Here is an 11212-nt window from a genome sequence, read left to right as displayed (position 1 = left end):
GGAAGATGTCACCATCAAAGAACGCAGCCCAGCTAAGGACCTAGAGCCATCCCCAGAGCAGTTGCCTCTGAGATAACCTCAGGATGCCCTTTCTTAAGCATGAGCTTCGATCAAGAAGTCCCGGCATCTGAGAAAAGCATATACTGCCATAGACAGACCAAGGAACACACAGAAGATGAGCAAAACTGCATTCCCGGTGCACATCTGGGGCCAGGCACTATGCTAAGGGCAATGAGTGTGTTTGCACAACTAGTCCTCACAAATGCCACTTAGGTTAAACCTACTGAGGTAGCCAGGCAGCTGTCTGCCCACTGGCTTGTTTGAGACAAGATCTCACTCACTGTGTAGTACAAGTTGGCTTCTTATTCACAATCTTCCTGCCTTGGCCTTCAGAGTGCTGGACTAACAGGACTGGGCCACCATGTCTGCAGAAATTAATGCTGCCATCATCCCCATTACAAAGGAGAAAACAATTGTCACACAGCCACTAAGGAACTTGCCTAAAGTCACTTGACCTAAACAAAGCAAAGAAGCTATTATTCTAACCAGGCACTCTGACTTGTAACCATTGAGCCTATCTTCGTTTGGGTTACTATTGCTGTGATGAACATCATGACTGCAGTCAAGCTGGGGAGGAAAGGGTTTATTTGGCTTCTGCCTCCTCCTCAGTCTATCAGGGAAGGAAGTTAAGACAGGAACCCAAACAGGGCAGGAAACTGGAGGCGGTAGCTGATGCAGAGGCCATGAAGGGGTGCTGCTTCTGGCTTCCTTCTTGTGGCTTGTTCAGCCTGTTTTCTCATAGAACCCAATATGGCACCAGCCATAATGGGCAGGGCCCGACCCCATCAATCATTAGTTAAGGAAATGCTCTACGGCTTGACTGCTGCCGGATCCGGTCAATCTCCAGAGTATGGTTCTCACTCTCAGATGACTCTAGCTTGTATCAAGTTGACAGAAAATCATTCAGAGCACAGCCTAAAATATAGTGGCCAATAAATTAAGTAAAGCATATCAGATAGCAACAAAATACCATTAAGAAAAAAGAAAACCTCAAAAGCTAAAAGATGACACTGTATCTAAAGAAACAAGAAAATTGCTATTAAATGGAACACTTAATGAAACACCAGGATCTTAGCAACCAAAGCCCTGGACCAGCAGTAAAAAGCTCAAAGGAATGGAAGCTTTCCAGAAATGGAGTCTGAGCTTCAGAGCTCACCCCAAGGTTGACACCTGTGTTGATGCACTTGGCCTGCTCTCACACGCAAACTCATAGCTCTCAGTGCTGTGGACTGAACACGTAATGTCAAACATTAATTCAGAGCCACAGCAATTCTCAAAGTTTGAAGGACGAATCATTCCCTTTCCTGGGGCCTGTGGGACCCTGGCTTGTCAGTAATGGAGCTCTTGACCCCTCTCTTCCTTGCTCCGACCACATAGCTCCTTGTTCTTCTTTACTTCAGCTCCTTGGTTCTCTATGAATTTGCTCTTGCAAGCTCCAACAATGAGAAAGACTGCCAGGGCCTTTGCAGGGCTGGTTTCTTCATCTTCTCCTCCATGAAGCCAAGTTAACTAGGAACCCAAACCACCCCCAATTCCTCTTGGGCCTCTTCCCTCCAATTGCCACATGCTAGCCCTTCGACCAACCTGTTATAACACTTACCACTATGAGGGTTTCTGTGTGTGCTCTTCCTTGGGTTGTTTGATTGATGTAAAATTAGTGGAGCTACACAAGGACAACAGCTTTGCCTTGTTTGTTGCTGAATTCCCAGCATGCCCTCTTGTGCAGCAAACACCAAAGAGACATTTGTTAACTAATGATTAACGCTGGGTGGTTAACAATAATGATACAAAGAGCAATGACCATTTTGATAAGATTTCTAAATGTTTTAATTTGCAAAATAATAAAGTAGCAGTTTGTGCGAAATGAAGGAAATTGATTTCATGCTGTTTGCTGGACCCATGACCCCTGGAGTGAGTGACAGACATAAGATCTGGGATGAGCAGGGTGTGTTAGCAGCTCTCTGAGCCCCAGAGATCCCTCCCTCCTGGCAGATCCTCAAGCACAGGCAGGAGTAACACAGCCCTGATCTCAGTTGAGTGTGTAAACAAGGCCAATGCTTGAAGGCTTGAAGTCTGCTTGAACATGATCCTCCCACCAGGACAACAGGGAGGGAGAGCCAACAAATGAGCCATATCCACCCCTGCGAAGGGAGTCATGACCAGGGCCTCAGGGAAACACTGTGGAGGAAGAGCAGTCCCGGAGCTGATCCGCCTCTCCAAATCCTGAGGACCACAGTTGGGGGCAGGGGTGTTTTAAGCCTTGAAAGAGGGTTTTCTGAGAAAAGCAATTAGCCTGTGGCTCCTATGGAGTATCTTCACTCGATGAGGGATATAGCGAGAACAAGGAGAATCCAGTGGATATCCAAATAACTCATCTCAGCACAAATACTCATCTCACTCCTCAAAAATGCCTGGCCCCAGGGAAGGGCCCTTATCCTCAGCACAACGGAGCAAGACCAGTCACTGAATCCAACTATTAGCCCAAAGCAGAGAGGAGCTACAATTGAGCAACAAAACCTATCAGCCAAGTCTGGAAGCAGAGCTGAGGCTTTGGAAACTTGGCCTTTCAGAGTGATCCCAAAGCAGCAGGCCTGAGGGAGTTCAATGTCCTTAGCATGGGATGTAGGAAGTCCAGAGCCACCACCCTGCAGCCAGCTGGAGAGAGAGCTAAACGCTCCCGAAGGCTGTGCAGGGGAGAGCGTTTGTTTGTCTGACGTCTTGAGCACCTGGTGCCTTGTTTCTGATGCCTTCCCTCCAACCGCTGATTACTGATAACACGAGGCAACATTCACAGGTTCCTGGAGTTAAGAACTAAATATCCCAAGGTCAGTGTTTCGCCCATCACAAGGTAAAGAGTAGCTTGCACGCGTGCGCATGCGCGTACACATGGGTAAATACCCTCATAGAGAAGACACTAATAGCTGACTGCTGGTTCTTCAGATCGAATGAGCTTGCAATCCTTGCTTCTTAGTCAGGCTGTGTGCTTGCACCTACCCTATATACAGACTGAGAAATACTAGACAATAGATGCTAATTTTTAGTAGATATTCTTGTATACATTTGCCTGAGCATTAACTGAAGTTCACATGATGAAGGTCATGCGCTAGGGTCAGCTAGGTTCATGCTCCATGAAGCCTTGGGCTTCCTGGGCACAGATCCCTGTGGGTCGAATGCGCTCCACTGTAAAGGACAAACACTACTCAGATGGGAGAAACTTCAGTAAAGGGCTGTGGATGAGGAGGAGATGAGGGATCCTGCCAAGCACACCGTATGTGAGCTGGTTCTAGAGGATGTTCTAGAAGAACCTCCTGTGGAGCATCTCACCTCCCAAGATACAGTAAAGCTGACTTAGCCTGAGGGATGGGGTTGGAGGTCAGAGACAATGAGTCAAGACCCAGGACGCTTTTACGAAGCCCAGACCTCTCTGGGAAGGCTCAGTAACTCGTGGAAGGTGGAAGGGGTGTTCGGCCTTCCTGTCAGGTCACAGAGCTGTGAGAGCTAAGCACCTGTGGTAGCGGTGCTCACCATGGAGGGGCAGTGGAAGGACAGCGTACAACTCCATGCTTTTGTGATGTGTTATCACGTGTGTAATGACTGATTCCTGAAAGCATTTATCTGGATACACACTGGTCTTGTAGCCTCTTCTAACCATGAAGTGGGGTTTGTTTTGCAAACTTCCATTTTGAAAGTCTTTAGACACTTTTTTTTCTCTTGATGATTCCAAAAGTACTGAATGTCACTGAAACCCACATGGTTGTTCTCATTCAAGGCTTCTGGAAGTTGCTGTGTATGTTCACATGAGATGGCCTTTGTCATTCCTTTTCTCCTTTGCTGTTCATAAATAAAATGTACTTTGGGTCATCTTAGATTTACTGATATTCAAACTGTTCTTGTTAGAAGTCCATTGGAGACTTTTCTTGGCTACATCTTAAATTAAAAAGTCAGAGAACCATACACATAGCTCCCAGACAGGAAACAGTTCTCAACCTGGGTTTTAGCAAACCTGCACTCTACACACTGTCTATGTAGTTTAGTGGTATAAGCATCTCAAAAAGCAGTTGTGGAAGCAGGATCTGGAATCCAGAGGCTCGGAGCCCCCATCTCAGTGGCCAGCTTGTGTCTCTCTCGTCATCAGTGTGTGGAAGCTCTCAACACCATTCCCATTTCTGTCTTCCCTTCCTGCAACCTCAGAAAAGTAGAGAAGCCCCAGTAAAATATGACACCTAGATTGAATCCGTATCGTGGAGGTATTCACACCCTCAACCCTTTCCTGAGCGTTAGTAGACATTGGATTAAAGAAGAAGAAACAAGACTTGGTGGGGGCACTCCATCTCTACAATGCTCCTTCTTTCTGAACACTGGCCTCTTCATGTGCAAAAAGGAAGATATCTTAGGCACTGGCAGATACTACTGCTTACTGATATCACACCCCAGAGCAACACAAGCCCGGTTTTCACCTGTTAACTGACTCCCCCTCCCTCCACACTGCTCCAGACCAGCAGCCCTCGGGACTCCTTTACCATTGCTCTTCATGGCACCATGCTTGTGAAGTAAGCATACGGCATGCAGAGAGAGTTGGGTGGTCAGAGCCAATAATGCTCTGGTCGTGTGTTATGTTTGGTATAACGCTATATTCCAAGTCTCAAGCAAAATGGGACATTTAGGCAATTTTAAAGGAAGAAAGCCCTTTTTGCATGACAGCATGCAGCTGTCAGGAAGATCTTGAGTTCAAAGCCAGCCTGGGCTACACGCATTGAAGGCCAACCTCAGTGTTGCAGCAAAATCCTGCCTGGAGACATCAAAACTAAAACAAACAAATAAAAAAATAGTAAAATGGAGCAGAGAGAGAGAGAGAGAGAGAGAGAGAGAGAGAGAGAGAGAGAGAGAGAGGATGATACGAAGATGCACTTTGAAGTCAGGTTTTAAAAAAGTCTTTATCAGCTTGGTAAAATTTTTTTGTTTTTGTTTTTCGAGACAGGGTTTCCCTGTAGTTTCTAGAGCCTGTCCTGGAACTAGCTCTTGTAGACCAGGCTGGCCTCGAACTCAGAGATCCGCCTGCCTCTGCCTCCCGAGTGCTGGGATTAAAGACATGCACCACCACCACCCGGCCTCAGCTTGGTAAAATTAAACTGGAATTCTTCTCATCAGATTTTCATGGCGGCACACATCCTGGAGAATGCAGATATCCCAGTCATGTGGTTTGACCATATAACTTTTGTTGAATACAAATGAAAGTTTCCATGGAAGGCAAAATGCCATTCCAAATAGCTAGCTAGAACAGGTATTCTGGGTGTCAGTCAGAATTCCTTCAGGAAGACACTAGAAAAAGCAGTCCTTTAAAGGCACCTTAAACCAAAGGGAAGTTCATTTCTGTCTGAGGCGGTCAGGTCAGGTTGGTGTGCACACCACAGAATTTCAGTAGGCCCATTTTCTCCCCACAGTCGAGCACAAGCCTCACTTTAATTATCAGAGATGGCTGCCGGAGCTCCAGCCATCACGACTGTATTCCTTACACAGCAGGATGTTGGAAAGAGAAGATTAAACAGGTTCCTTCCCTCTCAGGGAAGAAAGGAATGCTGCACTAAGCTTCCTCCTAGATTTTACTGGCAGATAACTTGTAATCACCCTTACCACAAGGGAACCTGGGAAATACAATATCTACTGTGAGATATGAAGTTGATTTATTTTTACCCTGAAAAAATAGAATGCAGGATATGGAAGGAAGTTTAACTTCCCAGTCATTCTAAAATTTTTTAAAGTATTCTTTTTCTTTCCCATCTCTGGTTCCCCTATCTCCTTCTGTTCTTCAAACAGTAATTAAGGGTTTCTTGAAACTCAACTCTTTCTAATTACACAAGGAGGAGGCTACCCAGGCAGCTAGTGTGTGACTGTCCTGGGTAATTTTGTGTCAGCTTGACACAAGCTAGAGTCATCGGAAGGGAGGGACCCTCAACTGAGAAAATTCGTGTAGGGTATTTTGCTGCTCCACACATACATGACCAACTGCTCCACACATACATGACCAGCTGCTCCACACATACATGACCCGCTGCTCCACACATACATGACCAACTGCTCCACACATACATGACCAGCTGCTCCACACATACATGACCCGCTGCTCCACACATACATGACCAACTGCTCCACACATACATGACCAGCTGCTCCACACATACATGACCCGCTGCTTCACGCAGGCATGACCAGCTGCTCTACACACAGCCGCCACAACAGCTCCTCCTTCCAGTTGCTGCTTGAAGGTATTTGGCCTCTGCGAGAAGAACAGGGACATAAATTCCTGAGATGACCTACTTTTCAAAAAATGATGTTTCCTGCCTTACATATTTTTTAATACTTTTACATTTACTCATCTTTTATTTTGAAGCAAAGATTGTGTCTGATATGAGAAGACCCGGAGCCTTTGGATTGTACCAACTGACCTCTGCTTTGTCAATTCTTTTGAGCTTAGACGCGATCAGCTTGATGCTTTGTGAGTGTTCTAACCTGTGAGTCTAATTGACAATGTGACCCCTGCATGAGCTCACAGTGAAAACTCTCTGATTTACAATTTGCTCTGAGCTCTATTCTTTCCAGCTACTTGATGGAACTGCAGTCTAAATATTTTATCAATACCTCCAATCAATATATCAAGTAATAAATGTTCAGTATACCTCCTAAATCAACTCCTGTCCCAGAAGTTCCAGTTACCCAGACATAAAGTCATAATCCTTTCCTTCTTCCTACTTAGGCTTACTTGAGGGTCATGGTCCATATGTATCCCCAGGATAGCACAGAATGAGCCCAACACATTTGTGGGTGATACCATCCTGCGGCCATGTCAAAAAGCTAGACACTCCCACAAGATCCACTCCATCTGTCTCTTTTATTATTATGCTTCCAAATCAGTCTCTCTGCTTCCTGTCTTGGCCATTAACCCATGTGGTGATTTGAGTAAGAACAGGCTCCATAGGCTCATACAGTTGAATGCTTGATCATCGGGGAGTGGCACTACTTGCAAAGGATTAGGAGGTGTGTGGCCTTGCTGGCATAGATGTGGTCATGTTGGAAGAAGTGTGTCACTGGGGTAGGTGTTGAAGTTTCAAACGCCCAATCCAGACCCAGTATCTCTTTCTCTTCCTTCTGCCTTTGGATCCAGTTGTAAAACTCAGTTGCTCTTCCAGCGCTGTGTGCCTGGAGAGCTGCCTGTGTGCTACCATGCTTCCTGCCGTGGGGACCAAACCTCTGGAAGTGCAAGCCCCAGCTCAGTGCGTTCTTTTATAAGAGTTGCCTCAGTCATGGTGTCTCTTCGCAGCAATAGAACACTGATTAAGACACCTTCCAAGATTATAGCTTTCTTATATCACATGAGCACCTACATTGCTATTAGGGAGATATGGCAAAGAATATAACTAAATAAAAAATGATGAGATAGAGCCTAGCAGATGCAGGTGTGATAGATGAAAACCATGAGCTGTTTCAGACTCTATTCATCACCTGGCCTGCTGTTGTGACTAAATACCCACAGAGCAACCAGAATGAAAGGCTTTTATTCTCATCACAGCTTGGAAGGACCAAACCCATGGGAGTTCAGTAGTCTAGAAGGGAGGCAGCTAGAGGTGTGTGGTAGGGAGAGTGTGAGCCTGAGTCTCCGTGGGCAGAGAAGCGGGGAGAGGCGGGAGCTGGTGCTTGGCTGGTTTTCTGTTTTCCCATTTTCATGTAGTCCAGGCCCCCCAAGTCATTAAATGGTGCACCCACATTCCAGAAAGGCCTTCCCTCCTTAATCAATCCTTTCTGGGAAGCTGTCACAGACACATCACAGTGTGTCTTCTCCGTGTTTATTAATACAATCAATTCATAATTAAACTTGACTGTCACACAAGCTCCAAGAAGAACAGAGTCTCCTACACATATTCTGAAGTGGTTCTCACTGCAGCCTTGGGAAGCACTGTGAGGGAGAAGGGAAGACTGTGATAGCCCTTAATTATATTTATATGCTTTTAAGGTTTTAATTTCTTTCTCACAGAGACCACAGTTTCAATACTATGGGGAAAACCTTTGCCTACCAGGAGTAGAAAACGCCTCTGGTCCTGTGCCATTGTATTCTCTTGCCTCGACCCTCAAGTTCAAATCCTGCCTCATCTGCAAACTTAACAGTTTTGGCCTCCCAGGGAAGGATATGAGTTGGCTCTGTGCAGACTCTAAATCTTAGGGAAGGGAAGCCAAGTTTTGTTCTGTTGCATTCCAGAGCCTCCGGCTAGGCTAGGTAAATAGAGCCATCAGAAGCAGCGCTAAGCCATTCTTCCCAAGTCTTGGAGTCGCTGTGGCTGGTTGTGAGGTCAGGAGGTAGAATGAGCTAAAACTTGGCTTGCAAAGGAGCCAGGAATGTCTCTGCTAAACTCCTTAAGGGTCTCCAGAGAAGATCGGGCAGGTTGAATAGACATCTCAAGGATTCCTGGACAGAAGCCCACCTCTCTAAGATGTTATGAACCCTGCACCAAGGAATTCTGTGATAGAAGAATGTTGGGCTCAGCTTCCGGAACCTTGAGTCTAACTGGCTCTCAGTGTCCAGCTGGGTGACATTGAACTCCATCATGTCCAACCTTCTCACCCCCAGCCTCCCCTACCTCTACCTCACTCCCAGCCTCTCCTACCTCTACCTCTACCTCTACCTCACCCCCAGCCTCTCCTACCTCTACCTCACCCCCAGCCTCTCCTACCTCTACCTCACCCCTAGCCTCTCCCACGTCACCCCCAGCCTCTCCCACCTCACCCCTAGCCTCCCCCTCTCATCTGCCTGCTTCACTTCAGTTTCTACAACTGTAGAATCTGAGTTTTAAACCTGATGTTCTCACACTCTGGGAAAGAGAACAGAACTCTTCTCACAAGCAGGCTACACAAGATCATGTTTTCCAGAACAGGAGTCAGAAATATAACCCGTCATCTCATCTCACAGGTGTCCCAGCATCCTTGCCCATGATGAACATGGACCTTGCTTCATCCTTCAGAGCGTGCAGTGGTGGCCACCACCACATCATCGGTTTCAATGTCTTTGATTTAAAAATGTATGTTTCATTTCCTCTCTTACTTATGGAAAGGGTATGATTTGCAAAATCATATCTATATCCTTCTGCATAGGATATCTGTATATCTCTTTAAATGCTAAAAGTATTTAGAAAACACACCAAAAAAACCTGTCATGAGTGTCATCTTTTGAGATTAATCAGTAGTCATTTTTTGGTGATGTAAGGTTGTTTGGCTGTTTGGTTGGTTGGTTGGTTGGTTGGTTGGTTGGTTGGTTGATTGGTTGGTTGGTTGATTTGGTTTGGTTTTGAGAAGCCCATTGTCTGAGCTGTTAGCCCCGGGAATCTGTACGCAGCGCCAAGTCTTCGGTCTCTCCCTCATCCTCCCTTCATGGGTGGACACTGGGCCTGCTCATGGGTTACTCCTAGAGTTGGCATAAATGGACCCACAGACATCAAATCTTAGTACTCAGGTGCTGAAAAGCTTTCTTGGCTCCATCACCCAGAATCAAGGAAGAAGAAACAGCCATCAACTGCAGCTCTTGATGGAGATGGGGCGCTCTTGGCAAGAGCAGCATGAGACAGCACTGGCCTCACAGTTCCTATGATCATGGAATCTACCCGATGTTATCTCAAAGACCGTCATATTAGAGCTGAAAAGAGCATGGGAGCGAAGTAAAAAATGACAGACACAGTGTGGTCAGTGAGCATATGCATACATCTATTGGTATTCCATTTGATAATAGCTACCCACCATGAAATCACAAGCAAGCACTGACATCTGTACTATCACAGACAGGTATGTAAGGGACATTTTGAAAGGCAGAAGAGTTCATATGCCATAAATTAAAAACAACTATTTAACAGAGTCAGCTCGTGTTTAACCTTGGTAGTAGGAACAAGTAACAAAATCCCAATAAATTATACCATCTAAGCATTTCTTTTTTTTTTTTTTTTTTTTTTGGTTTTTTGAGACAGGGTTTCCCTGTAGTTTCTAGAGCCTGTCCTGGAACTAGCTCTTGTAGACCAGGCTGGCCTTGAACTCAGAGATCCGCCTGCCTCTGCCTCCCGAGTGCTGGGATTAAAGGCGTGAGCCACCACCGCCCGGCCCATCTAAGCATTTCTAAATCCCCAAATTAACCTAGTCATTTTATAATGTAATATGGATTTAATCTAAAAAAAAAAATAAGAGTCTTTGAGTCTGGTCAATTTTGGTAGTTTTCTTTTCTTTCTTTTTTTGCATTTTTGTAATAAAGTTTAAAATAGAAATAGTTTTTCCCCTCTGTGTGTGGTTTAGGTTTGTACTTTAATGGATTTTCATCCTATGAGAGAATTCTGATTTAAAGTAAGGTAAATCTGCTGGGAACAGAATGAGAATAAATAAATGGGCCTTTAAAATGTATTTTCTGGGGAAATAGACAATAAAAAAGTTTTGTGGTCAAAAATAGAGTTGCCTATATTTGGAGAGAAAACACACACAGGTATCCTACCCTATAATGAAATCTGCGGAAAGGGACGTGGCTGCTCTACGGCTCTGCACACTCATAAGAACAAAAAGCAGTCTGAGAGATGCTGTTCATGCTGACTGGGAACATGCAGGAGGATGGTCTATAAGGATGCTCTGATTCTGGGAGCACGTGTGGGAAGTCTACTTGACAACAAGGATGCTCTGAGCTGGTGTCTACAAAACCTGGTGCTTCTCTCCTGACTGGGGACCGTGCACCACTCCCTTTGTGTTTCTGCCTTGAAAGCTCATGGTCTTGTTTGCGTCACTGTGTTAGGATGACATGATGCACTGTCGAGAGCCATAAGAAAATAATTCACATGCAGAACATTGACAGGACATGTTGGTGAGGCCGATGGATCTATAAACAAGATATATATATATACAAGTTTATATATAAGATATATATATAAGGATCTATAAACAAGATATATATATATATATATATATATATATATATGTTCACTGTGGTGGTGGTGTGGTGGCGGGGATGGCAGGGATGTGGCCGCAGTGATGGTGGCAATGGCAGTTGTGATTTTCTATTCAAATAGTTAAAAGCATATTGTCCACATATTATTTGATTGATCTCCAAACACTTCAAAAAAGTTTCTTAAGTATTACCCTT

This window comes from Arvicola amphibius, chromosome 2, assembly GCF_903992535.2.
Source record: "Arvicola amphibius chromosome 2, mArvAmp1.2, whole genome shotgun sequence".
NCBI classification, from domain to species: Eukaryota; Metazoa; Chordata; class Mammalia; order Rodentia; family Cricetidae; genus Arvicola; species Arvicola amphibius.
The sequence above is the reverse complement of the archived record's forward strand: the minus strand, read 5'-3'. Positions refer to the sequence as shown.